Here is a 26,384-nt window from a genome sequence, read left to right on the forward strand (position 1 = left end):
TAAAGAAAGTCAATTTAAATCATGGCCACAGTCTTGAATTGGAAAGTTTCCTTTATTTCCCAAATAAAAGAGTATATTTTCAATAGTTTGTTTGAAAGAGAGAGAATATGCATGACATATTAGAGCCATTACTTATCTGTTTCCATGTTAACAGCTTGCTAGAGAAAAGCTTATTTTGTTCATCACTCCTAACAGGCGAGGCTATGCAAATGTGCCCCCAAATCTATAGCAGCAACTACAGTCTCAGATCTTAGTGGTTGCACAAATCCAAGTTTGGTAGGCAGAGTAGTGGTCTACCAAGATGTCCATACCCTAATCCTTAAAACCTGTTGAGTATGTTACCATGGCAAAAGGGAATTTGCAAATATGATTAAGTTAAGACTCTTGATATGGAAAGATTATCCAGGACTATCTGAGCAGGTCCAATATAATCACATCCTTATAAGAGAGAAGCAGGAGGGCCAGAGTCAAGAAAAAGATGCGATGATAGAATCAGATGCTGTGGTGATGTGACCATGAGCTAAGAAATATGGGAAGCCTCTAGAAGTTGGAAAAAGCAAGGAATGGATTGTCCCCGAAGGCTTCAGAAAGAATGGAGATGGGCCAATATCTTGATTTTAGTTCTGTGAGGACCATTGAATATATATGTTTTTAAGTATATTCATTTATTTTCAGAGAGAAAGAGAGTGCAAGCAGAGGAGGGGCAGAGAGAGTGGGAGAGAGAGAATCCCAAGCAGGCTCTGTGCTGTCAGTGCAGATCCTGATATGGGGCTCAATCCCATGAACCGTGAGATCATGACCTGAGCTGAGATCAAGAGTCAGATGCTTAACTGACTGAGCCACCTAGGTGCCTCTGTGTGAACTATTTAGATGTCTCAGCTCTGGGGCTATTAGATAATTTTTTCTAAGTCATTAAATTTATGGCTATTTGTTATAGTAGCAATAGGAAACTGATACCACAAGTTTATTCTTATCAACATCACAATACAATTGCAGTTCTGACTGTTTTTCCCTTAGCGGTGATTCCGGGATTCTGAGTCTCTTCAAACTAGTAGCTAAGTAATATGAACAGATTCCGAGTTTGCTGCAGAAAGCAGGAGATGACTGACCGATTCCTTAGGAGGTTTTTATGGCCAGAATTACCTTATATAAATTTCTTCCATCTTCTACTGACTAGAATTCAGTCATATGGCTCCAATCTAACTGTGGGAGAGTCTAGAAACCTAGCTGAAACACAGAAAGAGGGCCTATTTAGCGAATACATAGAATTTTATTAACAGTCATGTATAAAACCCTTTCTTCTCAAAACCTTTTAATGACTGTGATACATCTTCTTAAATTTACCGTCGGCACGGAGGTGGTTGAAACCAATAAGAATATTGTTCCTTTGAACAAAATTTATTATTTCCTCCCTAGATTTTCATAGGATGCTTTTTATATTTTCCTCATATTTCATTTTTATCAAAGAATTATTTTAGAAGGAGTATATTTTATAGATATTTGCATAGAACACAGTAAATCCTTCAAACTGAGTTGTATTGCTACTAATACGATATATACGTATTTATATCAATTGGTAGTTTTTAAAGTGGAAAAAATTTTCTTTGGTTATTTCAGATTATTACTTCTTTTTCCTGTTTTTTTTTGTTTGTTTGTTTCCAAATCAGGATCCCTTACATTTCTTAAAATCAAACTTTGTTCCCCTACTTTCGTATAATCTTTTATCATTGACCTTTGCCATGACTTTTCTCTGCTTCCTGCAATCATTTCTCAAATTTATCCTCAGAATCATTTAAAAATACTTTCCATAACGTGAAGTGTAGTGATTTTAAAAATATGGATGTTAAATTTACCACTAAAATTTGGCTTGGAGTGCATAGTAACTGTTTACTTGATGTCATAAGTGAACAAGCAGAACCAATAAATATTTTGTAGTGTTTATGTGAAGATAAAATTAGATAAAACTGTATGTCAGATATTTAGAGGTAAACCTCCAAACCCAGAATGACTGTTGACTCAAATATTTTGCACTTGGGAATATGACAATTGTTGAAAATTTTTCTAGGGATAGTGACTCAAAGATGAGGAAGACAATCTTCCTGTCTTTGGAGTGCATCTTTACATAATCAGAAATGACCATTTGAAGAGATAGTTACAATTTTAAGGAGATCGTATGTGCTTGGAGAGTTTTCGTTGACGCACAATGTTACATTAGTTTCAGGTGTACAAAAGAATATCTTTATGCTGCATATATTCAGAACCTCAAAAATCCATGTGTTGGCGCTGAATTTACAGGCACATGGTAATGTGTCCTGGGTTTTTTCAAAACTCCAGTTGGAAACTGTACAAAAATTCGTCTCTAATAGCAGCTGAAGCGTTTCAATTTGAGTAAAAACTGGTCACTTAACTTATAATTCATTGTTATAATTTGAGAACCATTCTCACATTCATTCTCCGGTTTTGTTGTTTCAACATTTGTGGGTCATTGGATTTCTTAAAACATTAAAGCAGATATCCTGTTATTTTTACTAATTATGATTTAATACAATTGGCAAACTACAAAGTCTAGTTCAGCATATCTAAAATTAGGTGACCCTCTCCCACTGATTTTAATAAATGTGCCAAATTTTTTCTCTGGAGCATATGGATAAATATTGAAGTGCGGTTTCAAAAAGAGTCATCTAATAATCACCTCTTGGGAAGAATTTTGTTTTTGAAACATCCTGTTTTTTCATATGGTATATATTATGAACTTGAAAGCTGTATTATAATGACGATTGCCTCTTGCAACTAAGGAGAGTGTTTATACAATAAGAATGGCAGGCTTTAAAGAAAAACGTCCTGAAGCACTTAAATAAAGCAAATTTTCAATAATCTTTGCAACTTTACCTTACCCAGAATTATTTTACAGGATGACTGAAATAAAGTCAAAGCAAACATTTCTGCAATCATGTAAGTAATATCTATTCCTGTTTTATTTCCACAGATTGAACTATTTAGTCATAATGATGTATGTTGCCTAATGATTAATGATAGAAAATCAGGTTGAATCATTTCAGACCTTTTATTGTACATAATAATGATATGAATAAATTGATAAAACGAATAGCGGTTTGAGTAAGATCGATTACATTCAATCAATGTTTCACAATTTCCACAAACGTACATATCCATTATGTCTTTTTATCTTTACCGCTACTCTATGAGTAAGATGAGAAAGAGGTAACATTTACATTTTACCCAACATTTCTATTTTACTCATGGCCAAAGAATTAAGCAACCTGGCAAAGATCATAAACAAATTAGTTATAGACTTGGGAATAGAACTACTTTTTAAAATTCTGATACATAAAATCAGTCCCCATTAGTCTTTGGCAAATGAAACCTAGAGAATTATATAAAGATACATAAGGTCCTTTTCTAAACGAATGGTGGTCCTGTCATATTTATCGTCAAGCAATATTCTCAATTTATCTTGTTATTCTGATTTCATTGTTACTGTCTCGTTATGAGATAAAGTCATCTTTCAACTGAACTCCTCACAACTAAGTTTTTTAAATGTTTATTTATTTATTTTGAGAGAGAGAGAGAGAGAAGGGAGGCAGGGAGGGGCAGAGAGTGAGGGAGACAAGAGAATCCCAAACAGGCTCTGCACTAACAGTGGGGAGCTCGCGGGGGCTCAAACTCACAAACCGTGAGATTGTGACCTGAGCTGAAATGAAGAGTCAGATGCTTAAGTGACTGAGCCACCCAGGTGCCCCTCCTCACAACTAAGTTTTGTGTCAGACCCAAAGAGTTTCAAATGAGTTCCAATTGAGTTAAACGTTTTCTTATGCCTGTATATTCCACATTATAGAAACTACCAAATCATTTTTTCCTATGTGTGTGTACCATTTTGTACAGCAATGCATGAGAAATCCAGTTGTTTCACATTCTTACTCACACATGCTGTTGGTAAGGTTTTACATTTTAGTCATTTTAATTGGGTTTTTATTGTTATCTTATTTAAATTTTGATGTGCATTTTTCAGATGCATAATGATGTTGAGCACCTTCACACATCCTTATTTGCCACTGGTGAGTTATCTTTTGTGAACCATCTTTTAAAATCTTTTGTACACTTTTAAATAACTGGGTGAGTTTCCTTCACACTGAATTGTTGAATTTTAAGGACTCTTTATATATTTTAGACATAGCGTTTTGTCAAATATATTTCACAAATATTGAAAATATTTTATCGTTGTTTATGGTTTGTTTTTTCACTTTGTAACAGCATCTTACAGAGGACAGAGGTCTTCAGTTTTGATGAATTCTAATTTATCTTTTTTTAAGTTGTATTCTTTTATGGTTTTGCTTTTTATGTCCTCCCTGAAATGGTTAGAAGATGTGACCACAAAGCAAAACCTCTAAATATTACATAAATACTTAAATTGCCAAATATTTGAGTCTGGGTTTCTTGGTATAGATTAAAAGAAAAAAGATATGTACAGTAGCAACTATTTGTTCTGGCAATAAGCTAATCCTTTCTTGAGTGAAACCATTTTCACAAACAATTTATACTGCGATGAAGGTCTTTGTTTATTTATATAGGGAGTGTTTATTTTTCTAGGAAAGTGAACTTTCCTCTTTTCTCACTTGTGTCATGAAGAACTTGAAGCTTTCTTGAGTGGTGGAAACATATTGATGCTTTTTTAATCAGCTCAGACTCAAGCATTGTACTGTAAATTGCACATGCAAGCTAACCCTCTTAAGGAATGTGACGCTCAACAGAGAGCAACATCCAAGTCAGAAAAATGCCAGGAGCGCAATATGTTTCACCACTGCACCCACACAAACTGCTGGGGTGATGGCTACTGAGTGGGGCACATGGTAACAGAATCTCCCAGATTTTAATGCCTTATTAGAATGGGATGAAGACAATCCACATTCAACAATAACAGTGTGCTCTCATGATATCTATCTTGTCCAAATCTCCAGAAACTTGACTACATTTCCTATATGTGAGTGTTTTTCTGAAGTGAAACTGACTCCAAATCCTTCCTGTTTAGAAGCATTACAGTGAATACAGCTCTTTTTAAAATAAATTAACAATAACATTTCTTCAGTATGCTGGCTTCTCCCATAGCACTTTGTTTGTCTGTTTGTTTGTTTTCTGTTAATTTGTTTCTGTAGAGTATGGTTGGACCCCCAAATGGATCCAATACGGCTAACATTTGCAAAACTGAAAATAATGGTTAAGCCCGTTTCATAGCTTAAAAGAGAAACAAGTTTCTTAAGGGAATTTATTTTTAGTGGTTTTGTTCTCTTCCATGTATGTGAGAAGTAATCCATAGAAAATTAAGGTCCTTCTTGCTTCCAATAGTGGGTAGAAATTTTATATATGGTCCCATATTGGATGATTAGTATGAAATTTGGTACGATCTGGCAATTTGTTGGGATATGGGAATTCTATAATAATGGAATATTTAGAGTGACCATAAATTATCACATCAAACTGATGTTAAAGAATGGTCTGTTTTAGGGGCACCTAGGTGGCTCAGTTGGTTGAGCATCCAACTCTTGATTTCAGCTCAGGTCATGATCTCATGGTTTGTGGAATTGAGCCCTGCGTTGGGCTCTGTGCTGTCAGAGTGAATCCTCTCTCTCCCTTTCTCTCTGCCCCTCTTTCCCTCATTCTCGCGCGCTCTCTCTCTCAAAATAAACATTAAAAAATTGTCTATTTTCTTTAAATAGTTTTCTATAAAATGGTGGGGCAACCATGGATTCTTATAGGATGACTTTGAAACAGGGGTTTTTACTGACATATCTAATGACCATTCTGGCTTGGCCACCAACAGACTTGGATTTAAAGAGGGATAGATTTCTGGAAGATTCTTTCTATATGAATTTCAGGGCCATACACTAAGAAACACAAAATTGGTACCCATAATAAAATTGATTAGCAATGGATCCATTCTGATCTCTACATTGCTTCCCCCCTTCCCTTTATATTTTGCTATTGCCAAATGCAATCAACATGCAATATTAGTTGTGGAGCCTTATCATATTCTAGAAAATTCACACTGATGCAGTATGCTTTTCCTTTCCTATGCAGAACCAAGAGCTTATAGAAAAAAGCAGTCTTTAAAATTCTGCCCTAACTTTTTGTTTTTAGTAATTCCCTCATTCACTCATGGTAGACAAATTTTTGCTTCTATATTCCTATCATTTAGTTCTCCTGGTGGTTCTTTGGTTTCTTAGCCTTCATTTTTAAATGTTGGTATTTCCTAGGCACAATAAAGAAAACAGTTACCTTAATTATCTAGTAAGTTCACTTTCCATTTTGCAAAGTATTTGAAATATTTACCATTGCTATAAAATAATTCAATTACAAAATTAATCTTTGTTTATTTAAAATTCTGATACAGTAAATGATGTATACAGGAAATATTAACTACCTGTATTTTCCATACCCTGAGTACAGAAGTGTGCACATTCCTAAATACTACGGTTTATTGCCCTACAGATCATTAAACAAATATCTCATATAAAAATAAATAAGTAAATAAATAAACTATTTCAGTGTACCTTTTCTAATAAACTGTCTAAGTTCCTGTTCCTCAAATGCTCTTTGAACCAGCATCACCATATTACTGGTTCTTTCGTTAATGAATTAGTTATTATTAATTAGCTATTAAATCATTGATATGAGCTGATTTCATACTTGCATGACAATAATGTTTTCAACTTTTTAAAATTATGTTTTAACAGTATCATCAGAAATGCATACATGTGTGCACCAAAAGGTATGTGCATGAAGCTCATAGCAGAATTATTTGTAATAACCTACCAGTTGGGAATATTCTATATGTTGTTGTATATGTAGGAGGAGGATCTTTTTGAAAGAAATCTTCAAGTTTCGCTGGTGTTCCCCCTACCCAGTCATTAAAGTGTGAAGTATTCACTTCCTTGGCTTCTATGACCATAGATTACTTTGGTCTGTCTGTCTGTCTGTCTCTCTCTCTCTCTCTCTCTCTCTCTCTCTCTCTATATATATATATATATATATTCATTATAGTGTATAGTCTTCTGTTTCTGACCTGTTTTACTTACTACAGCAGATGTGAGATTCACCCTTGTTGTCACATGTAGCAATAATTGCAGAAAATTTCATAATATATGTTTTATATTCTTTCTTCTTTAGAAGGATATTTGGGACTTTATTTTTAATAACTAGCAGCTGGAAAGCATCACAAAGACAACCTTTGGGTTATTGTTTCTACCGATTATACATCAACTGCATGCCCCCCCCCCCCCCTTGAAGATATTTAGTTGCATTGAAATGGGACAAAAATTCTAGAATGGCCTGATGTATAGAAATCAAACATGGGTACACACTGGGTCATAGGGAACATATGTTGTCAATTTCTCTTTTTCTTGCACATAGTCTTTGCTTAATTGATTAATTTTGGTTAATTCAATTTACCTTTAAAATTTTTTTTTTGAATTTACCTTTTTGTAAATTAACTATGCTTTTGAATGTTTGAGTAACAACTTTTTCTATTTCTAAAAATCAAATTAAACTTGTCCTCTGTCCTTAGATAAAAATAAGAAAGCTCCTCCTAAGATGCGTTAATTTTACCTTCCCACATCCTTGATATGAAGTCTTGACAGTTTGTTTTTACTTCTGTACTCCCAGAACAAGACATTTAGAAAGATTTTACTTCATTCATTTTGCCATTTGGCAGAAGGATTTGGTCAAGAGAGTTAAAAAAAAAAAAGTGACACTGCCCTCAAGTCTCCCTGGATGTATGTGGGGTTTCTCTCTCTGTCTCAGACTCTGCGACCATTTCAGCCAAGATGTTCTCTTTCGTTCTTGCCCCAGGCCCCTCCCCCTGAAGTCCAACAGCATCAGCAGGATGCAGCAGGCCTTTGGTACCAAATATGATATGCAAGAAGATGTTAGTTACCTTCAGGAAACCAGTGAATTACAGAGACAAGTTCACTTCTATGGCCACTTGGATGAAAACTTCCATTTGGTTTTCTCAAAAATAAGTCAGACTTGATATGCTGAAAGAATACCTATGATCTTGCCTGACTTCACTCATATCTGGTCCATTTCTAATGCTCCCTCTCTCAGAGAGGACACCATCAAATTATGCAAGGTAGAAATTTTGATCTCCTTCTTCCTCTTGCCCTATATCCAAACCACTACCATGATCTGTTGAATTTTAATTTCTAACCCATGAATTCTTCATGAGTTGTAGATTGGCCTTAAAGGAATGAAAATTAGTTATTTGGGGGGGCAAACAAAACATTTTCCTTTTTTTTGGTTCAAATATATATATGTATATTTTTATATATATATTTTTATATATATTATATATAGATATATATTATATATAAATATAATATATAAATATATTTATATATACATATTATATAATATATATATTTTTATATATTATTATATATATATATTTTTATATATATATATATATATTTTTTTTTTTTTTTTTTTTTTTTTTTTTTTTCCCTGTAACCCGATAGAGCTGATTTGGGTCATTGCAGTATTCTTTGACCTACTCCCCTTTCTTAAGACATTAATATTCCAGCAGCAGTCATAGCCCTTCATTTCAAGGGAAAGAAGTTAATCTTACAATCTTAAATGCAAATTTTGGAAGTCACTTATCCTTGTATGGGCATTAGAACCACTTGGTCAATTAAAGCTTAAATCCTGTCAGAAAACTAATATTTCTATAGCTTCTCTGAAATAAAACTGCCAAATTATTTTTGGCTTCACGATGGTTTTTTGTGTGTGCATATTACTAAAAATAAGGTCAAAGATTTAAGAGTTTGGGTTTCATTTTAAATGAGGCTTAAATGGAAGAAACACAATATCTTTACTAAATAGCTACAGAAACAACTGGGCCATCACTGTTAAATTAGTTTGAAAACTAGGTTTGAATTTACATATTTGGGAAATCAAAACTCATGGAAATACTAGCTGCCAGATCTGTGACAAGTCCATGTTCCTGTTCTTTTCTGTTTTCCTTTTCAGATAGGCTTACAAAGTAAGTGCTAAATTGAAGGGAAGGATAGTAACATGGTAAATTAATAAAAACGATATCAGAATATTCTTATCACAACAGGAAACTTTTTGCTTTCTTAATGCCTTTAATTTTCAATAATTTACTCCCTAAATTGAGCCTCTCCTTTTTTTTTTTTTTTTTTTTTTTTGCCTAAAGTCATAGTTTGTAACTCTTCTGTGCATTTTGTCTATTTTGTCTTTCTTTACATTTCTTCTAAGCAGAAATAATCAACATATCTAGAAGGCCTGCCTTCTAAGAATATTAGGTCTGAAATGGAAACAAATTTAGTTAATTTTCCTAGCTCTGCTTAACTTTGAGACAAATTTGAAACTTTCCGACTGTGGTAAATTCTAGACCTCTGTCCTCTAGACTTTTGAATGGACTCCAGAAGGAAAAGCCAAGCTTTCCTTCTAGTTTACATATCAGTATAATGAGCTTAGTCGATAAGGTCTCTGAAAATACTTCCAGAGTCATCGAACCCACTGGATTTCCTAAGCATTCTGGCTTTGTAACTTTCTTGGTTACAGTACATTTTCAATCCTGTGGATTTGTAGTGTTGGCGAGTTAAGTCCATGATCGTGTTTTCTCCCTCGTCCGAAAGACTGGAACATACGTAATAAATGTGTACTTTTCCTTTTTTCCCCCTAAAACTGGGAGATGTTTGTAGAGTAATGTTAAGCCATTTACTTTCCATGAAGATTTGTGTTTTCTAAAAAGGAAAATCATGGTTAAACAGGCCTCATTGTCCTGGAATTTATTTAAACTCACAAGACTGTTATTTAAAGATAATTCTCATGCTTCATAGAGCTATATCAATTCACTGGAAAAAAAGGGAGGACTTTGTTATTGATGCTTTCCAAAACCAAAATAATGTTTATATATTTGGGCACAACTAATTCTGAAAACGAATAGGAACCAAAATGTGAACTGTACTTTTTCAGGGAATGTGTATATATATGAAATATATAATATATATAACATACACACATATATATTATGTACATACAGATATTTGTACGTATATACATAATATGCATATATACACATATATGTGTATATATATACTATATATGACATTAAAATTGTCTAAAATAAATTATATATAAATTGTATATGTCATATACTATACATAATATATATACATATATATGTACATACAGATACATGCACGTATATACATAATATGCACATATACATATATACGTATATATAAACATATTATATATGACATTAAAATTGTCTAAAATAAATGAAAATCTGTTATTTGTGTTTTATTGCTATTAGCAAATAAGAACATGGCTTAACATTTTCAAGATATACCTTCCAAAGCTGTTATAACAATTTCGCATAACTGTATTCACATGACTATCAAGGATTCTACAGTGTTACTAACTGCATTGAAGCTTTAACTTGTACCTAAAATAACACAGAATCAGAAAAATACAAATAAGTTTTTTCTTTTCATTTCCTTTCACAGTATTGTTGGACAGAAACGTAATTTTATAAATTTTAATGTTTAGACCCTTTAACATCCATTGACATTTCCACTTTAGTCTTCAAATTCCATGTTCTTATAACACTCACATTTTTTTTTTAACGTTTTATTTATTTTTGAGACAGAGAGAGACAGAGCATGAATGGGGAAGGGGCAGAGAGAGAGGGAGACACAGAATCAGAAGCAGGCTCCAGGCTCTGAGCCATCAGCCCAGAGCCTGACGTGAGGCTTGAACTCACGGACCGGGAGATTGTGACCTGAGCCGAAGTCGGACGCTCAACCGACTGAGCCACCCAGGCGCCCCAACGCTCACATTTTAAAGTAGGAAAAGGCTGGCTAAACTCAGCAGCTACTACAATGTCACGCGTGCGGTTGAAGACAGTTACCCAAGTTAAGAAACTTATATGTAGCTTCCAGTTATACCACTCGCATCATTAACAGATCCTAAGATGCAAACACACTGCATGCTTTCCAATCACTTGAACTAGTTTATTTTTTCATTAGTAAGATGCCAATGGGCACCCTATCTGCCAACTCCACATCTCTGGAAAATATCTGTGCGAGGCCAACTTTACCTCACAAAATTTTAACAAGAAATCACAGAACTTGGCTGCTTTGAAGGACCTCAGTGCTCTCTGGTGTCTTTTGTGGATGTTCTTTTTTGGACATTTTTTTTTTAAGACAGAACATGGCTATAAATAATTAAATTTGAAAAATGTATTAAGAAATGTTTAGTAGAGTACTCATAAATTTCAGAAGGTAGGAATATCCTACCACCAAGTTACAGATACAAGGGCTGCAAAGGAATCTAAAATTGTGCCTTATTTCTTAAAAAAAAAAAAAAAAAAAAGATACTAGAGGAGCTCAACATAAGGTTTTCCCCCTACATTTAGAAGCCTGAAATCAGAGTAATTGCTATCACCAGCCCACACGTAAGATCAAGGGACAGGTTTTGAAGTAATGGCAACATGTAACAGGCTATGTCCCCCTCTCTGGCTGAGATACTTTTGGAGAGTGGTTTACCAGTTTAACAATGTAAGATAAGCTGATCTTGACAATTTCAGTATCATTTCTTCTAGTGACATTAGTTGCTCTTTCTACTCCAATTCCTTCTAGATGCCCATTTATGTAAGGAACACTGCTTTTGTTTAAACAAAAGAGATTTTCTTAGGAGGAGAATTTACACTACCTGCCCTAACCCCATTCTCCCTCATGTAGCTTTGTGCTCAGGAAAAATATGGTCCTTCTGTTTTAATTAATCAAATATCTTCCTTGTTAAATTGTGTATTTATTTTTGAGATCGAGAGAGCACAAGTGGGGGAGGGGCAGAGAGAGAGACACAGAATCTGAAGCAGGCTCCAGGTTCCAAGCTGTCAGCACAGAGACTGACATGGGGCTCAAACCCACAAACCATGAGATCATGACCTGAGCCAAAATCAGATGTTTAACTGACTGAGCCACCTAGGTGCTGCTAATTCATGAAATATCTTGATAGAAATGATTACTGCTGTTTTGCTGTTTACTCGCAGCATAAAACTATACTCGTCCCAACAAAAAGATTCTTAACAATCAGTCATCTACAGCCCACACTTTTAGACACGCTGTGTTACTACTGTGTGACTATCTTCATGCTTCTCTCTTTCCTCTTAGTAATAGAACCTCAAAGTATTAGCCAGGGCACATGTTCACCCCCTCTTAAGACTGTATTTACCAGACTTTTTTTGCATATTTGTATGATGATATGACTAAATTCTGTCTGATGGCTTAATAAACATATGATATTGAAATTGGGGTGTCATATCTGTAAAAGATAGCTTCTTACTCTCTATTTTTTCATTCCTTTTTTCTGCTGGTGGGAGGCCATCCTTGAAGAGGTAGACAAATATTGTATATTAAGGGGGGGTGACATGACAACCAACAGGAAGAAACTATGATCCTTAGATGATGTAGTGACAGAGAAGTGTCTGTTGATCTAGCTAAGATTAGCCTCTATTGTAACGTATGTAAAGCAATCTCTTTAGTTGTGAAAAGTTCAAATAAAAACGAATGCATAGAGACATCCACTTGTGTACCACCCAGAATCAGCAAAATTTAACCTATTATTAAAAAAAAATTAATGTTTATCTATTTTTGGAGGAGAGAGAGACAGAGCATAAGCAGTGGAGGGGCAGCGAGAGGGAGACACAGAATCTGAAGCAGGCTCCAGGCTCTGAGCTGTCAGCACAGAGCCCGATGGGGGCTCGAACTCAGGAACCGTGAGATCATGACCTGAGCCGAAGTCGTAAGCTTAACCGACTGAGCCATGCAGATGCCCCAAAATTTAACCTATTATTAAATAAAAGAAAACACTAAATAATTTATCTTTCTTTCTTAGAAGTAATTGCTGTTTTGACTTTGGTGTGTGTCTTTCCATTTGTGTTTTTGTAAGTGTATTACAAACATATGTATCCACCAAAAACATAGTATTTTTGTTGCATTCCGAAAAAGTCTTATATGAAGGATATCATATTATACAATGGACTGTACAACTCTCTTTTTCTTCACACACTAGTGTGCTTCATTCATTTACTTCTATTATGCTTATGTATGTATTTTAATCTCTTTTATTAACACTTTGTGTGTGTGTGTTTACTTCCCTTGATTTCCCGTGCTTTTCACAAATACTGCCTCACCCCCTTCTGGTGATTTATTGATATGATTTTTATTCTCTTCTACATCTATTCTTTACTGATTTTCAAGTCACATCATCTGTATCTATTTTTTCAGAGATTATTTTATTTATTTTTAATTTTTTTAAGTTTATTTATTTATTTTGAGACAGAGAGACAACATGAGTGGGAGAGGGGCAGAGAGGGAGGGAGAGAGAGAATACCAAACAGACTCCCAGCACTCAGCACAGAGCCCCATGTGGGAGCTCGAACCCACGAAACTGTGAGATCATGACCTGAGCAGATGCTTAACCGACTGAGCCACCCAGGCGCCCTTTTCAGAGATTACTTAAAAAATACATGCATTATCGGGGCACCTGGGTGGCTCAGTCGGTTAAGCGTCTCACTTTGGCCCAGGTCATGATCTCAGTGTTCATGAGTTTGAGCTCCGGGACAGGTGCTGACAGCTCGGAGCTTGGAGCCTGCCTCAGATTCTGTGTCTCCCTCTCTCTGCCCCTCCCTAGCTGATGCTCACACTCTCTCTCTCTCTCTCTGTCAAAAATAAATAAACTTAAAGAAAATACATGCATTATTAATAAACTCGAAGATAGATAAAAAATCTGTATTCCACTCTTTTTTGTTTGCATTTTATTTTCTGTTCTACTCTCAAATAACGCGACAGTTCAAACAATTAAGTGTATGTTTATGTTTTTTAGATCTACCTTATTCATCTTGTTTTTATTATAAATACTTAATTCAATTCACCAAAAGACTCGATTGATCTCTTTCTTCACCATTAATACTTGCGATATCTTTCTTAGTTCAGCTCCCTTTTTTGCCTAAATATACACGTTAGCACTTCTTTCAGTAGCTTAGAGGTAGTCAGGGTGCAGCTTCAGGAGGGTGAGTAAAATGTTTATTATGCAGTTTCTCCCCTAAAATACCCACACTTACACACATGCACAAATGGAAAGTAAAATATCTCATGTGTCGTATATAGTCTCCATAAATGTTTAAAATAGCCCTGCAATCAAACATCTCTCAGGAAATCTAAATGACCAGCTTTTAATATTAATTTTTATTGAATAATTGCAAATGTATGGGAGAGACAATTTCAGAGGATTGAATTCATACGGCGAATTTAACACAAGTAACATAGAAAAGAACTCTTGTTGGGGTGCCTGGGTGGTTCAGTTGGTTAAGTGTCCGACTTCTGTTCAGGTCTTAATCTCGAGGGGTGTGAGTTTGAGCCCCGCATTGGGCTCTGTGCTGACAGCTCAGAGCCTGGAGCATGCTTGGGATTCTGTGTCTCCCTTTCTCTCTGTCCCTCCCCTGCTCATGCTCTGGCCTTCAAAAATAATAAACAGACATTAAAAAAAATAAAGAAAAGAACTATTATTAAGTGTGTTTAAAACCATAAAATAGATCTCTACTAAGAGGTCCACAATGGAAGATGGAGAAAGAAAGCTAAAACAAATGAATTCAAAAGAATTTTGTGTGTGTGTGTGTGTTTGATTTCTTAAACATCAAGTTAAAATAATATTAAAAATAGTATCTAATGGAAATCCTCCACACAACAATTTTATTCTTTTGACTGTACCATCATTTTATTTTATTATTATTTTTTACATTTTTTAATGTTTGTTTATTTTTGAGACAGAAAGAGACAGAGCACAACTGGGGGAGGGGCAGAGAGAGAGAGGGAGACACAGAATCTGAAACAAGCTCCAGGCTCTGAGCTGTCAGCACAGAACCCGATGTGGGGCTTGAACACACGAACCATGAGATCATGACCTGAGCCGAAGTCGGACGCTTAACCCACTGAGCCACCCAGGCGCCCCCCATCATTTTATTTTAATATAAATTCTTATCCTCTAAATTAATCCCCACTCTACCTATGTCTGAAATGAAGCAATGTGTGTTGCATAATTATTTTTATTTAATTATTTGTATCATAAACATTTTCTTGTTAATCTGCTTTGCATGCAATTGGATTGAAATTACTGTTTCTAGTAAAAATTATTTAAAAAATTTGTTTATGTTCAGTGGCAATCAATGTCCCTTTCAGCTTTAAGGTTGCAATCAAAAGAGAGGATATAATGTTATGATGAATAATCAAACAAAGATAGTTTGTTGTCCAAGCATCAATAGCCACATTTTATAAAGCGTATGCCCAGGTAGATATATACTGTCCCATATGTCTATTTATATTATCTAGCCTGGTCAGTTCACTCATTTTTAAAAATATAAACATTCAGAGGTTGTTCCATGAATAATGTTTCGTTTTGTCTTTGTTTAAATCAAGTAGTTGTCTTAGGTGGAAATCTGGGATTCATCCTTACTATTCTCTTCTTAGCATTGGTGTCTGAATGGTCATAGGTCCTGTTCACTTTAGAATGCACGTTAAAGCATGTTTGAAGAAATAAATCTAGTATGGACAGCACACAGTGTAATGTGATTAAATCTATCATAAGATATTAACAGTTTTCTTATGCACCATGGCATGAAAAAGGGTTCTAAAGCACTAGACGTTTTCCATATGGTGATTCCTGAAGCCAGAAACACTGTAATTTTAGTTATTAAGAGATGGAGTGAGACAGGGGGAAGGAACACAGCTGGGAGACTGTATGTGGTGGCAGTGACATGAATTTTGCCAATGCATTTTTCTCCAACTTTGGATTTCCCAGGGCGAGGAGAATGTTTTTTGTAACATTTTCAAGGAAAAAGGCATTTTCTCTTAGAACGTTTTGTTGGTAGCTCCTTCAAAATGGAAATAAATTAATCTAATAGACCGGTAGACAGGATAGAGAAAGTTTATATGGAACGGAAGTTCTTAGTTTAATCTTCAAATGTCAAATGAAGATAGGTGAAGGAATGGAGTGTTTAAACAGACATTTTCAGTTATATGGCAAAGAGTACTATGTGCTCACCATCCTACTTCCTCTTCCTGGGCCTGGAAAGACTACAATCCCCAGGCTGCATTCAGTAAATGTTGGTGTCATGTGACTAATTTTTGATCCATGTTGTGTAGATGATGTCGATGGCATATTTTTATAAAAAAATAAGTCCTGCTCTAAGTCTTTTTTTCCTATCACATAGTAACTTTAGAGGCCACCTGCACCAAATGACATAGCTAAAACATGGACGCAGCCTGGTTCGTGAGTCACTGCTTGAAAAGGAGAGGTGCTCAGCAAAGCTCAGAGATGTACACGCCCATACTGGGCTGGGGCACGAGTGAGAAATCCACTTTTATCACAGTGAGCCGATGAGATGTTGAAATGTATCTTTTTATCCTGTCCTGACTAATTCAGAACACTGCAGTAAAATATATCCTGTCCTGACTAATACAGAAAATAAAAATTAAAAAAAAACACCCTAAAATATGTGGTAATAGTGAAGAGCTAAGTGCAGGAGGTGAGGACTCAGGTGTTAGAGGCTAGAAAGCTGGCGATCACTATTATCGAGTGGGAAAACATTCAGCAAGTCTAAGATATACAGTTGCTGAACCGACTGAGCCACCCAGGCGCCCCAGATATTTGTTTATTTTTAAAGTTCATTTATTTATTTTGAGAAAGAGAGAGATAGAGAGAGCATGCACGAGTGGGGGAGAGGTAGAGAGAGAGGAAGAGAGAGTGACTCCCACAGGCCTTGCATTGTCAGTGCAGAGCACGACATAGGGCTCCAACTCAAAAACTATGAGATCGTGACCTGAGTCAAAGAGTCAAGACTTGGACGCTTAACCGAATGAGCCACCCAGGTGCCCCTCTTCCTGATACTTGAGGAAAGAATTGTGGGTATGGTTTCTGGCACAGTGAACTTACTGGAAGTAGAGCAGAAGCCTTCTAAGATTTGACAAAAATATACTAACAAGGAAACCTGGCTTTAACATCTAAAATAAGACATGGGTGGGGCGCCTGGGTGGCTCAGTGGGTTAAGCCTCTGACTTCCGCTCAAGTCATGATCTCACAGTTCGTGAGTTCGAGCCCCTTGTCGGGCTCTGTGCTGACAGCTCGGAGCCTGGAGCCTGCTTTGGATTCTGTGTCTCCCTCTCTCTCTGCCCCTCCCCCGCTCAGGCTCTGTCTCTCTCTCTCAAAAATACATAAACATTAAAAAATAATAATAAAATAAAAAAAATAAATAAAATAAGACGTGGGTTTCCATTATCAAGAGGCAGGCATCTACTAAAGAATTCTCATTTCATATGGAGACAAGTAGACTCATAGGCAGGGAGTAACTTCTTAGAACCTGGAGTCTCGGAAGACATGTATAAGAGAGTTGTTTCCCTAGAATAAAGGAAGATTCTCCCTCAATCCCTAAGTAAAGTGCTTTCACAATAGCTACCCAGTGAGATTTCAGTGTTTCTATCAGCCCATGACTGCTGCATGTCTGATTGCACATGTTCATTGCAGGCATTCTTTCCTAGTATCAGATTTGCAGGAGCAGACAACTTGTCATTGCATTTTCTAGGTCATTGGTCCTAGGTCATTGGTCCACCACAGCCAGACTTGTGAAAGACTACTGATGGTCCTGGTCTTTAGACACATGCACTGACGAAATAGGACTAAATAGAACTGACTCCTTGAGAGGTGGCACGTATGTCCAGTACATGGGGAAAAACAGAAGAGGTTGGGGACCATAATAATGAACTCTTGGAGAGATTATACTGGGTTTTCACCACATCCTATACCTGATTCTGACCAATGGAATGGAGACAGTCTCATCCTAACATTGCCTCTCCTACAATTCATTAGTATGGTCACCAAACTGTAGCCCAATTCTGTACCCAGACCTTAAAAATATTTTACATGACCCTGAAGTCCTACAATGTGTTTGGAGCCTTGTGTTCCAAATGGCCGAACTACAAGATTATTGGAACATTGGTAGCTGTTGTGCATATTTAGTATTTGTTACACAGAGATAAATAGATATACATGTGTGTGTGCGCGTCTCTCTCTCTCTTTCTCTCTCTCTCTCTATATATATAATTTATATAAATAATATAAATATTATATATCATATATATTCACATATACATGTTACTTTGTAATATAAAGACATCCCTATTAATTCTGTATTAAGAAGTATTTCTTATAGCAAGTAATTCTATTGGGAGAATTGGGAGAGTTGGGAGAATACAAAATATTCTTGTGGACAATACTTCTAAAATACTACTGAACAGTGGGAACCTGTAGGAAGGTGATCCTGTTGAGTTATTTCTCTGTAAAATGCACATAACAAGGTGTAATTTTCCTGTCTTTTGGAAGACTAGCATGGATGTGTGCAAAACACCCAGCACAAAGCCCGACATATGGGAATGATTGATAACTGTTAAGTGTTAGTGGTAATGCCATTTTACTTTCAGAATGGAGAGAAATTATGAAGAATATGCTGTACAAACAGTGCAAATATCCCGTCGAAAGGGATATGAGGCTCAATTGCTCCTCACATCTGACCCTCACAAAATGTGTCATTTGACAATTCTCTTTCCAAAACTTGTGCGTTTAAATGATAGAAAAGAAAGAACCCATAGCATAAAGGGGAAGTGACAAAATACATGTTCAGTGGTTTTGAACACAATGTGATATTTTGTTTCCCACTCGTACTCCCTAGGGGCTCCCACTCCCTCGGGTCCACTTGCAGGGCTCAGGTATATTTCAGGCTGGAGTGGATGGAAGGAGAGGAGCAAAGTCACACATTAGGCACCTGCTCTGTTGACTGAGAATCTACTTGGACCTCTAGCATGTGCTCTCTGTTGTATAATTAAGAAAGCTTCATGTGCCATATCTTAAAATATAAACTGATTCATACCCAAATTTTTAAAACATGTAGTTATTTAAGAAATTGTCTTGGGGCTGAGTCATTGGGCTGTTATCTTTTCATTGCCCACTTTTTTCCCATCATTTTTCCCTCTCTGATTTACACTGTGCTCCTTTTCTGCCGTTATATCTATCACTTTAACCGTTTATCATAAAAAATGTTTCTTAATGTAAATTTTGATTAGTCTGTTGGCAATATGCCGCCTGGATCCACAAATAGAATTTTGAAAATCAAGACATCAAATTAGACTGATTGAGACAGATTTCCTTTTAGAATTCTGTAGATGAGAGGGGAAATTATTAAAACATGAGTTTGAAAATAATAGATATCAAACTCTTGCAAAACAACATTTTTGTCAGCTAATTGTAAATGAATGAGAAACATATGGATTAAGTTTCCATCAAAAACACACACATTTATAAATTCAAGGGAAATTTGTTTGGCAGAAGCTTTTTTTATTTTGCCAATTTCAAAATATTTGAAAATAATTTGAATGTTTATTTCAAACATAAAAAGTCATAGGATATTCATTATTGCAAACTCAAAAAGAAGAAAAAACTATAAAGTGACTTCTACAAAAATAAGCTTATACAGTTGTAATTTTGATAGCCCCTTGGATTATTTCAAATGTAATTACCTGAAGGGAAAGAACATCATGTTCTGCAAACCAGAAGCGTGTTGGAAAACTCAGGGAAATATCAAGAACCCAAGACATGAATCTATGCTGCTTACTCTCAAATAGAAAAAGGGCAGAATCTTTCCAAATAACTTAAAAATACATTTCATATTACTAATAGCATTTATCGAATTTAATATAAGAGGATAAAATGTACTGTGTATCGTTGGTTTCAAATACTAATTAGCCAATTTGACATTAGCTCTTATAACATTAAACAAGACTCAATTGGAATTTGATTAGAAATAGTGGCAAAAATGCAAGGTGATCATGTTAGTCAGGACTTTTTTGGTTTAGTAGTAGAAACCCTACTTTATTTTAGATAAAAACATTTAATTTTTTTTTAGCAGAAAAGGAGTACATTGGGTCATACAATTGGGGAGTCCAGATCTTGGGCTGAATTTTGTTAAAGCAGGGACCAGGGGCTCACTTCCTGATTCTTATTTCCCCTCTCCGTGTTGGTTTCTCAGGCAGTGTTTAGAAAATGTCTGTGAAAAACCCCTAGCTCCTGGGTCCCTAACATAATAGCATTAGGGGAAAACAAACTCCTCTTTTCGAAAAGTTTTGTCAAAGAACCTAAGTAAGTGCAATGATGCTGTGTGATATGTTCGTCTGTTCCCATGCCTCACTCATGGAAGAAACCCTGGCAGCCTAGGAATCAATGTCATCCAAAGCAGATAGACTGAGGGCAGAGGCCTTGGTTTCTTAGTAAGTAGGGCTGATAGTTCCAAAAACAAAAGAGAAGGAATATTGAATAAGGCACCTCAGAGATTCACAGGAAAGAACACTTGATTTTCTTCCAATACTACCTACAATTTCTATAAAGTTGTTGGTATTATTCACTATTCTGATACAATATACTAGATGAGTTGTTTTTTCTAAAATATGACAAAATGAACAATTTAACGTTCCCTGTTTGGTTAATTGCATTTTCCTCCAAAACACTCTAATGCGTTTTAATTGAACAGGGCTAGGGAAAGTGAACTCTTCCCTCTTGGAACTTTCTTAGACTATTTTTGTTTTTCTTTCAGATTGTTTTCTGATTCTCTTTCCTCTTCCTTATCAATCTTCAATGAGGCTGGGGTGGGAAGCCTGACCCTAAGTGGTGGCTCTCCTAGGACACCTTGACTTCAGAAAGGCTGGGACTGAAGCAAACAGGCAGGGGTCTCAAAGAAGGAAGATATGGATATGGTGACAGGTCAGTTCTGCTTAGAATTGAAGAGATATCTCTCTTTGGTTTTCTTTTTTGAACTACACTCATCATCAGAGTGGTAAGAATTAAGAGCCTTGGTCAGTCGGTTGGGGACAGGCACAGGGGAAAGGAGTCTAGGAAATAATCTGGTCAATCTCTAAAATATGTGAAGTGGGTTGTAGAATCTCAGGCTGTGCAATGAGATAAAAAACTAACTGCATAGGGTTTTGGACACAGCCCTGGCTAGTGATAAAATATATCCTTTGTGTAAAATCTATTCACTCTGTAATCAGAACACGGCTGGTTGAGGATTCTAAGATTGTGCTTGTCATTTTTGTATCTTCTTTGATGACAGGAATACTGGTCATAGAGGTCACCCTCTACGTGGTTTCAAAAAGGAAAGATCTTCATGAATAGGCCTAGACTATACCAGAAAGGGAATGAGGCTGGGTTTCTGTGTCCCTACGTTCTATGAACGTATAATATATATTATATATATATTATATATATATAACGTATATATATATTTATATTCTATAAAACAGATATTCTAAATTCTTTCTTCACTTGCAGCAAGGAGCTACCTCATCTTGGAATATTAATGCCTTTTAGGTCTTGAGTATTTGCATGTACTTCAGAAATTAGGCCACAGGGAAATGATACGGAAAAACTGAAGCACAATTCAAATCCTTAATAACCAGAGAAGCATTAAAATCATTGCTACTATAATCTGGTTAAGGGCTTATCTTGGTATCATTTGAAAACTAATGATCTAAATCATGTACTTGGGAAAAAAAAAGAAACAATATTTTTTTAAGGAAAGGGAGTAAGAAAGAAAGAAAGAAAGAAAGAAAGGAAGAAAGAAAGAAAGAAAGAAAAAGAAGAAAACCCTTAAGTGTAAAGAGTGTTTTGTTTTAAGTATAGAAAAATCAGGGCGTATATTAGCTATTTGCTTTGTGGTTTCTTGAACACCTTCAAAAGGAATATTTTTCATGGACAGAAAAAAATTAGGTGTGATTAAAAAAATAAAGTCTCAAGATGTTTTCAGATATTTTTTGTCGGATTTTTTAAGAATTTTATTTGGATAATGTTAAGCAATATAATCCTTGTGCTTGTGTTACATTCCATTGTAACAAACCAGGTGGACAATGTCGTTGTTAGTGGGCCTTAATCGACACATGTTTATGCTTTCATTTGTACCACTCATAGAGTGAAGCAGTATTTTTGTAATTCCTATTTTATGATGTAAATAACTCAGGAAATATTTACTTTGCCTAATAGGTGTAGTACGATAATGTTTATTAGCCACCTTCACTTCACGGAAGTCTTGCGTGTAGAAATATGTCAACACTTAAGCACGAACTACTCATTAGTGTAACATTTATTTTTCTAGTACAATACACAGACACATCATGAGGCAAACAAGGACAACAATACTTGCTAACATTTCTCCAACACTCTTTCAGGTAACAGTCATTATTCTAAGTGTTTTACCTGTGTGAACACACTTAATCCTTAAGGCAACTTAATGGAGTACCGAATTATTATCCAAATTTCACTATGAACACTCTGAGCACAAAAAGGTTAAGTAACGCCTGAAGGTCATGCGACCAAATAAAATCCCACCACTTTCTTTCCTACGTTTAATTTTCTAAAGCAGTTTTGAATATGCATTAAAAGGATGCTAAGGGGGGCATAGGTGGCTCCACCGGTTAAGCGTCCGACTTTGGCTCTGGTCAGGATCTCACGGTTCAGGGGTTCGAGCCTTGTGTTGGGCTCTGTGCTGAGAGCGCGGAACCTGGATCCTGCTTTGGATTCTGTGTCTCCCTCTCTCTCTGCCCTTCCCCCGCTCATGCTATGTCTCTCTCTTAAACATCAACATGAAAAAAATTAAAAAAAAATGCTTGAGTCCATGAAATGAATTATTGTTAACAACAATCTTTGTAATTAATGTATGTTAAGAAATCACGTGACACGAAATATACCAAAATGGCTTTAAGAGCAATAACTTCCTAAAATTGAGAAAAACAAGGAACAAAAACATAATACTAAATATTCTCAAAATGTATACATAAATTGTTTGTCAAGCTTACCGTTGGAATAACATCATTTGATAGAGAACTCAATCATTCAACAGACCTTTATTAGACACCTCCCTTCTTGCTGTTTTTGCGTAAAACTTGCATACGGAGGCACAGTGTATCCTTTTAGACAGAGAGACAATTCCCTCTAAGTAGCTGGAATGATTACATTCAATTTTTTTCTTTTTTTGTCTCCCTCTGTCCTTTCATATTTATGTAGTATATTTTTTCTGATATAACTCAAGTAATACAAAGTTCCCTGGTGGGTTATTAAAATGCCTAGCTCCTTTGTAATAGTAAAGATTTACTTGCTTTAAAGACAGGGCTTATCCTGCTTCCTTGTTCAGACTTGCTTCAGAGAGGAAGCCAACAATCGAGGTAAAAAGTCAAGAGGCTGATTTTTTTTTCTCTTTTTCTGCTTTATAATTTTACTTGTTTCCCTTTTTGGCAACACAGGTTTCTGTCCCCATAAAGATCAAGGGACAGGGAGGGACAGGAGGGGCTACTGTTATACTCCTTTGGGCCTAAAAATATTTTGAGGCTGATGCCTTTTCTTCCGTGGACCCTTTCTTGTCTTCTATTCCTCACCCTCGGGTAATGTTCCCTTCTCTGTTCTTTGTTTGCTTCTTTTTCAGCCCCTGCGCATTGGCAACGTTTCTAGTTTTTCTTTACCTAAGCCTGTTTGTCCCTTTGGGCAAACCTCTCGAACACACACACACGCACACACACACCTTTTTGGCATTGATAAAGGTTCATCTTCAGTAGCTATCCTGCCTTCATCTCACATTTTAAATTTTTTAGGCAGAGCCCAACATCAGTTGACCTTGTCTACCAGTTGTAAGAAACACTTCTCAAGCTCCCGGAGTTATCCTGTTGAGATACTTTTTCTAGGTTCGAAGTAAGGGACGGTATACTCACTCCTTCCCCTTTCCTCTCTCAATAATCACATTAAACATATATACCATTTGCTTTCCACCAGTCTAGGGGTCAAAAATGGTCACCTCACCCCTCCTGCTGTAGGCAGAACCTTCTAAGGATTTCTCTCAAAATCAGACTCTTTCAAGTAGAAGTGAAGGGGAAAATTGTTACCAGGTTTTAGCAAACAGATTTGTAAATTCTGCAGAGAGCCTATGAAGGACTTTGGAATGTGATACCGTTTTTTCGTATTTCAGCCAAGTGTTTTAGTACCATGCTGTGTGTGTGTGTGTATGTGTGTGTGTGTGTAATTTTGGTGGCCAAATATCCTGAAGTCCTGCTCTGGTCAGGATTTGGTCTGAGCCCTAGGTCAATCACATTAGCATACCCCTTCCAGGGCACACACCTTGGCTGGGAGCAGCACCTCACATAATCAACATCTGCCTCCCTGAGAAGTGCAGCAAATATAGCAGTAGTATTAATTAGCTTTAAAGTGAGTTCATCGTATATCAATAAGTAGATGAGAAAGAGTGGATGAAACAAATCCAACAGTAAAATGACACCAACGTTTAGCTCTGATAATATCTTCTGAAATGTGACCATACAGACTAGCTACATAAATTCAAACCAAGCAAAACTCAGTTCCATTTCCTAGAATGGCATTACTGATTTATATATATGTGTGTGTTTATCTATTATCTATCTATTATCTATCTGTCTATCTATCTATCTATCTACCTATTATCTCTTATCTATCTATCTATCTATCTATCTATTTTTATCTATCTATCTATCTATCTATCTATCATCTATCTATCATCTATATACATGTATTCCTGAAAATAAGGAGTTGAAAGACACTTTGTCAAGCACACACAGCGTTAGCCAGAGTCTTCAAGTCCCTTTCAATTAAAGGACTCGAATCCCAGCTCAAACAACTCACTCTAATAGAACAAAAATAATTCATTGCTGAGTAGCGCGGGTGTAGCTCTCCACACAGGGCCAGTGGCAGCAGCTCAACTGATGTAATTTGGACCCTTCTGTTCTCCCTGTCACTCATCCTTTCTTGTCTGCAACTCCTTATGAGTTGACTTCCTTATCTTCTCCGTCAGAGCATCTTCTGCACAGCACCAAAACCCTAAGGCAAGAAGTGGCTCTGATAAGAAGTCCTAGGAGGAAGCTATGGGTGTAGGGACTCTAATCGACTGGGCACCGGCATGCACCTATGAATGCTGGAGAAACTCCAAGCAGTGGAGACCAGGAGAGGAGTTTGTTGAGGAAAGTGGAGGCACCAAGAATGGATTTGCAAGGGCTTCCATGATGGCATGATACCAACTGAGTAGCTTAAAAACCAGAAATGTATTGCCTTATGATTCTGATGTCCAGAAGTCTGAAATCGAGATGTCAACAGGGTTGCTTCCTTCTGAGGTTCTGATAAAAAGGTCTGTTCCAGGCTTCTTTCCTTGGCTTATGGGATGGCCAGTTTCTCCCTGTATCTCTTCGCACTGTCTGTCTTCTATGTTTGCCTCTCGTTGTGGTCAAATTTTCCCTAAGGACACTGATCATATCAGATTAGGGTCTACCCTAATAAACTCATTTTAACTTTTATTTCTGTAAAGACCCTATCTCCAAATAAGGTCACATTCCATGGTACCAGGGGTTAGGGCTCCAACATATATTTTTTTTTTTTTTTTGAGGAGGATCACAATTCAACCTGTAACACACTGTTCCTTAAACCGGGGAAGGGTCAGAATTAACCTTGAGGAGACAAATTTCAACTACCATACTATACACACATATGCTCTATGGCAACTATATCAATCAAAACATTTAAGGAGATTGCTATCATTCTTCTTTCTCTTTTTGTCTCTTCAAATGTGTAGACAAACTTAGGTTTTCCTTATATTTGTACTTGTAAAATATATATCTAGTCTTCTTATATTTGTGTATATTTTTATTGCTTCTAGTCCCAAGAAATCCTGCTGTTTGGTGATTTTTTTGTATGTAAGGCCTGATCATTTTGTTTCATTTTACTTTAAATGCCTTCTTTCAGTCTTTTAGAAGAAAAACTATAACTAAAAGTAATTGTTCATTATAATTATTTGTATGTGAAAATAATGTTACAAAATCCATTTAAATCAAAACATGTATAAATAAAATAGCAATATGCATTTCTTCCCTATATCCATCTAAACATTACTCCAGAGTTTCTAACTTAGACAGGATTTAACATCTCAGTTGAAATATACAATTACTTCAATAAAATCAATGAGATTTGTTTCACAAAAATCTTACCACACATATTGAATAGTCTATTGCATAAGCTAGTATGTGTCATTACTTCTTACTACTTCATTAACTGTAAAGTCCAGATCTTTGTCAATCACAAAAGTTGAGTTTTGCTTTACTATTAATAGAATGAATGAAAGAAAAGCCAAGTCATCCATCAAATAAAAGAAAATAGTATCCTTATCTTTATTTTCCCTAAAA

The 26,384-nt window shown here is 35.9% G+C and overlaps 1 long non-coding RNA gene across 1 annotated transcript in view; it reads left to right on the forward strand.

Moving 5' to 3' along the window:
- Positions 1 to 2,902: 2,902 nt before the first annotated feature.
- LOC109277909 (uncharacterized) overlaps positions 2,903 to 26,384 on the forward strand; it is a 42,326-nt gene continuing 18,844 nt past the window's right edge. Inside the window, exons 1-3 of the long non-coding RNA XR_002085383.2 lie at positions 2,903 to 2,952; positions 4,031 to 4,076; positions 6,750 to 6,784. This is a non-coding gene — a long non-coding RNA (uncharacterized LOC109277909). The remainder of the gene's footprint in view (positions 2,953 to 4,030; positions 4,077 to 6,749; positions 6,785 to 26,384) is intronic.

The sequence above is a fragment of the Panthera pardus genome, unplaced genomic scaffold, assembly GCF_024362965.1.
Source record: "Panthera pardus isolate Hobbes unplaced genomic scaffold, ASM2436296v1 HiC_scaffold_16, whole genome shotgun sequence".
Lineage (NCBI taxonomy): Eukaryota > Metazoa > Chordata > Mammalia > Carnivora > Felidae > Panthera > Panthera pardus.